At 35.3% G+C, this 6,000-nt stretch overlaps 1 protein-coding gene across 2 annotated transcripts in view; it reads left to right on the top strand.

The window, feature by feature from the left end:
* The window catches only part of CDH9 (cadherin 9), a 99,838-nt gene that overhangs the window by 64,115 nt on the left and 29,723 nt on the right, over window positions 1-6,000 (top strand). The gene's annotated exons all lie outside the window — the stretch shown is intronic.

The raw sequence follows: 6,000 nt of genomic DNA, 5'->3' as shown, positions 1-6,000 counted from the left end.
TCCACCTCCTTCAACCATTATTAAATCAAAAAAAGAACCTTTGGGACCTTAATTCCCATCCATTCATAGTTAAGTCAAACAAGTTCAATTATTACAACATTATTATATTTATAATAGTCTTCCTTTTAATAAAAATTATTCATTTAATTAATTCTTCAGGTACCCAAAATCTTAACCATTTCAGCAAGATAAAAAAAAAGAAAAAATTCCCCTCTTCCATAAAGTTAACAAGTAAATTCTGTCATTTCATCAAGCTGCACCTATGAGAAATCATTTTGAACCCTTGATAAGGTTTACAACTTCAATTACTTAGTTATCATTCAATTGTTTATCAAATGTAACATTAACAATAAGTCCACCTCCTTCAACCATTATTAAATAAAAAAAAGGAACCTTTAGGACCTTAATTCCCATCCATTCATAATTAAATCAAACAAATTCAATTATTACAACATTATCATATTTATAATAGTCTTCCTTCGTTATTAAATCAGAAAAAAACCTTTAAGACATTTTTAACCCATCAAATAACATTTAATGTCATATTTATATCTGACTCTAGCTTTCTTTCTATACCAAGTTAATTCCCATATTAAAGCGTTTCGATTATCAAACCTCAAGATTTGGTTACAAAACTTAATCACTTCAAACTGAGCAAAATTTGCTCCCCTTTCTGCCAATATAATCTGGATATCAATCTTCATTGTTTTTAGCAGTTGAAATAAGTCCAAGTAGCTTTGTATAAAATTAGTTTGCCTAATAGTTTCCACATTTACTCCCAGCATAAGTTCACAGTTAGGTTGCTCTGACTCTTCAAATTGTATATCTTGATATATAAAAGCCTGTTCAGGGTTACTCAGTCTCTCTTCTATTATTCCTTGTTCCACAATTTTATTCGTTTTTAAAAAGTCAATGTAAGGTTCTAATATGGCCCCTTCAGGGTGTGAATAACTTTCATCAGCTACCACCGCACCCACTTGTTCAACCAGATCTTGAGAAGCAGTTGTAGCGTTCAAGCAAAAATCCTCCTGTTTCTGTGATAAATCTTGTTGTTGTAATAAGTCCTGTTGTTGTTGCATCACTTGATCACATCTATTTTGAAATTTAACATCAAACGATTGAAACATCTCAGTCATTGCGGAGACCAAGTTCTGCAGCTCTCTAACAAGAGGCGATGGAGGTGAAAAAGATAACGGGGGTGACAAGTGGAGAATTTCAGAGGTTGATTGAGATGTCTGAGACATCAGGGATGTAAACGGTCTCAAAGTTAAAGGCACAATTTTTCTCAGAACCATATTAGCAGTAAATTTGAGCAGTTCAGCCGAAACAAATAATACGCAGATTCAAAGTAGCAAAAATTTCAAACCGGAAATCACTTTCACTTCTTGCTGAAAAGTATCAATCCATCGCCATTTTAGTTTCACTTTTCCTCATTCCAACACACGTACGGGGAGAAACTTGTTATACAAGTTAGTAAAGTCCAAAATAAAAAGCAAGCTTCCAAAGTTGGTTCGTCTGCTTACAAGTAAAACTCACAATTAACTTCAAGTTGCAGCGGTGGCGGCGGCTTCTAGCTTCGCCGAAGCGAAGGCGTCCTGGATCGCGGAGAATCCTCGGGGCTCCGGAGGAGTTCTCACCTACATCGTCCATATAGGACGACTCGGGAACTCAACTCCTACCCCGGGCAGCTCACCTATCCCCTTATGCCCAGGGGAAAGGTATCAAGCCGTTTGACAGCTGGTGCTGGCTGTCAAACCGGCTTTTACGCAAAACAGGCGGGAGGCAGCAAACAGCTGCGACCAACGAAATCGCCTGCCACCGGAAGTCTTCAAATTTCCTTATTGTTGATGTGACCTTGATCACCATGGGAAAAAATGAACTTTCATTTTGATTTTCTGATGTGATGCCATGATACAAATGATGTGAATTTGTGTCTTTTGTGAAGTGACATCTTTGCAGATATGATAGTTCCCCGCCCCTCCCCTATAAAGTAACTGGTCAGTAAATTTCTTTATGCAAATGACTTTGGCATCTACCAGCTGCAAAAAGTATAAGTGACCAGAAATTGGGAATATTGTAGTGAACAACAGAGGCAATGTATATATGTGATTATCTGGAAAATGGCCATTTGCTTCTGTAACAACAAAATGCTGACAACAGACTTTGTTTCCTAGTGCATTTCTGATATACTAAGACAGGTAAATGGTATCTTATATCCTAACTTAATCTTTTCCAAAAGCAGTGTTTCTCAACCATGGCAACTTTAAAATGTCTGGACTTCAGTCCCCAGAATTCCGCAGCCAGCATGCTGGCTGGGAATTCTGGGAATTGTAATCCACACATCTTAAAGTTGCCAAAATTGAGAAATAATGCCCTAAAGCACAGGTGTCAAACTTGCTGTGTCACATGACATGTCATGACATATCGTGACCAGTGGTGGAATTCAGCCGGTTCGCACCACTTTGGCAGAACCGGTAGCTAATTTTTGGTTGCCCTGGTCCAGAATGGACTTCTGGAAGCAGCATCCACACAGAGAACTGGTTGTTCACATATTTGAATCCCACCACTGATTGCGACTTTTTTCACATTGCTGCAGCTGGGGTGGGCGTGGCCTCCGCATGATGCGGGCCGACAGTTTGACACCTCTCCCCTAAAGAGTTATTTTCCCCATACATATTTATAATGTCTCTATTTTTATTATATTATAGTCCACCTAGAGTCACCTGAAACAACAAAATGGGTGGTATATAAATTTATTTATTAAATAAATACATACTATCTTGTTCAATGCTGTTATAAAATATGCATGATATTTAGAATAAATTGTCCATTTTATTTTGGGGAGAGGGAAAGTAAAGAGTCACTTTTCTTAAAGACAAAAATCTGTACTTTTACATATATAAACATTTCATCAGATTTTTTTTAAGCCAGCATGTATTTGCCAACATTGATTTAAGGCTCTTTTAGTTTTATCTCTTGTCCATTGACATTCAAACTCAAAAACCTGAATGGTGATTACAATATTGTATCTGTCATTTATTGCCTATGCGAGTATGAATTCAATTAAATTTGTGGGGCAAATATATGTAATAAAATACAGATTGAGGATTCCTATTTATTTTTTGTAGCATTCATTAAATTATTCTGCTGTACTTGATAAGATAAAATAACTGGCAGTATTTCAGTGTATAATTACACTGAGCTTACACTCAGGGTGACTTATTTCTGAGTAAGCTTTTTTTTATAAAGTTGGTGCAAGACGTTAGACAGAATGTGGTGACAGACTAAAGTGGTAGAATTCAAACTTATAGTAGTTTTGGCTGCATGTGGGTGATGGGAATCTTATTTCAAGAAAACAATTTCAATGTACAAATGAACATTCATTTACAAACTGGAATGTCACTACAGAAATAATTAGTCAAGTCTGTAGCCATCTGTTAGACTTTAGGATATAGAAGAAAAATTGTGTGAGTGTTTCTGTGGATTGTGTGGGAGGAAACATTTAAAAATAATGGATGACCAATAAAAATAATAAAAAATATGCAGTATAATTAAAGCCTGCAAAGTCTTTAATTTTTCAGACTTTTGTTCTCCTCTACCTAATGTCTAGAATGAGTCTCTGTCTGATTACATCAATGTAAATTGTTCTGCAAGAGAACAGATAGTCTTTGGTGACTTTTAAATGTCTTTCCTATGTTTTAAAGACAAACCCCAGAGACAACTTTAGGTCTCAAGTACTTGAGCAATAAATTCTTCATGGATCTCCCCTTTATGACAGTTCAACAGCTTCTTAATAATCGGAAAAAGACACAGCAATTTACTTCTTCTGTTGACTTTGAACACAATACCTGAAATTGTCAAAAACAGAGATAGGCAAGCTGGTACCATCCAAGAATTTAAACTTCCATCAACTCTTGCCACTATAGTCAATTATATAAGACTTATGGTATAGAACAAGCTTTATTGCCTCCTGTAGTCTTACGTCCAAGCAGTACATACTTTTTTTTTTGCTGCAGCTTTAGAAGGAGCCTCAGTGTATCTCTAACAGAATTTCTTAAATGAAAAGGATAAAATAATCAAGATATAGGAAGTCAGACCTTTGATCCATCTACCTGAGAATAGTTTACACTGGTAGAACTAATTGTCGAGGGTTTAGAGAGAATCTTCCCAAATCCTGCTTAGAAATGCCAAAAGGTTCAATATGAGTCATGTTGGATACAAGAATCTTCCTTTATCATTGAGAATTATTTTTCTTTTATGACAACAAATGCAGAGTTTACTATCTGTATTGTGGATCAAAGTCTCCAGTTGCTCATAAAACAGACTGTGGTCATAAATTTAAATTGTTTTGGGAGTGGGTTTTTTTTTTTGGTGGAGAACATAATCACATGACCGTGGGAGGCTGCAACCAATTGTAAATATGAACTGGTTGTCAAGCACCCAAAATGTGATCATGCAAGCTTGAGGATGTACAGCAGTCATAATTTGAGGATGGGTAACTTGTTCTTAACTCTGTTGTGATTTAAAATGTTTATTAAGTGACCAGTCATAAATTAAGGACTGCCTGTAATGAATTTCCACGCAAGCACTAGTCCTTTATCCCAATATCACAAGGAAGTAATCACTTTCTAAAAGGGTCCAGCTTCTATGTCGGGATCTTGAAAATCTTCTTTCAAATGAACCTATTAATTTAAGAAGTAAGTATTACTGTATCTATTCACCAGTCACATTTGACAAAGCATCTCTATAAATCTGTGTAAAAACTAAAATAAATAACTTTATTTATAAATAGCTTTAGTTAGTCACTTATTTTTTTAATGTCACCTTTCAACCCAGAAGTATCCTCAAGATACTTTCCTTATGATGCTATTATGCTATACAGTAATTAACCATCCAGTTAAAATGTGCAGTTCAATTTATTCTATTCTTGCATGTAATTAATATTAGCTATTTAAAATAAGCAAGAGCTCCCATTAGCCAATATTAGCAAGCAAGCCAACCTTTTAACTTCATTAAGAAATATAATTATTGTTTTCCAAAAAAAGAAGCATCCTAAAACAAGAGGAAAGAGTTCCTCTACTTTAGAGTTTTACAGACAGAGAATTAATTTGGGATGACTTGGAAATTTAACTCTTTTCACTTTAATCCATACTAGGTCATAATACAGAAGTGGTTTACCATTGACATCTTCTTCCATATTTTTTAACCCCTTGCCTTGCCTTGCTTACACCCATAGTATATCTTGACAGTATTTCATCTAAGCCAGTGTTTCTCAACCTTGACAATTTTAAGGTGTGTGGACTTCAACTCCCAGAATTCCACAGCCAGCAATGCTGGCTGTGGAATTCTGGGAGTTGAAGTCCACATGCCTTAAAATTGTCAAGGTTGAGAAACACTGAGATTCTAAGCAATAGCCAGATTTTATCCTGCTTGGTTTTTCAAGAAGCTCCAACTTCATCTAGACGCTACCAACCTTTCTTTAAGGTCTTCAACATGACAGCTTGCTCATTAAATATTACAATATCTACAATACAGTTATTTGTTTATTTGTTTATTATTTAATTGCTATAGGAAGCGATTGGGTGCCAGCATACAATTGAGTTGAATATTAGTTTTACCCTCAAATTGTCCTCCCTCCAAATGTGCCAGTCTTATTAAAATTCTTTGAAACTTGCTGTGAAAATTATAGCAGATGTCATGCCTCAACAACCCTCTAGAGTCATTTCAATTTTAGCTTCAGGCAAATTTTTCGGTGACATTTTTATCCCAAGACTGACTACTTTACAATCTGTTCTAAACTAGAAAAAATAATACACATTGATTTTAGAAATTATATTTCAATAGATACACCTGTATACTTTCCAGGGTAAGAATTCTGACACTGGATTGGACCATTAGTGCTACCAAGTATCTACTCTTTATACCTATAATTTGAAATTTACAGGTAACAAATCAAAGAAGATTGCACTCCGTCAGCATTCTATTTTCTTTTATAACTTT

This window comes from Protobothrops mucrosquamatus, unplaced genomic scaffold (genome assembly GCF_001527695.2).
Source record: "Protobothrops mucrosquamatus isolate PMUCROS unplaced genomic scaffold, P.Mucros_1.0 scaffold240, whole genome shotgun sequence".
Classification (NCBI taxonomy): Eukaryota; Metazoa; Chordata; class Lepidosauria; order Squamata; family Viperidae; genus Protobothrops; species Protobothrops mucrosquamatus.
This window is presented reverse-complemented; position numbering and strand designations above follow the sequence as displayed.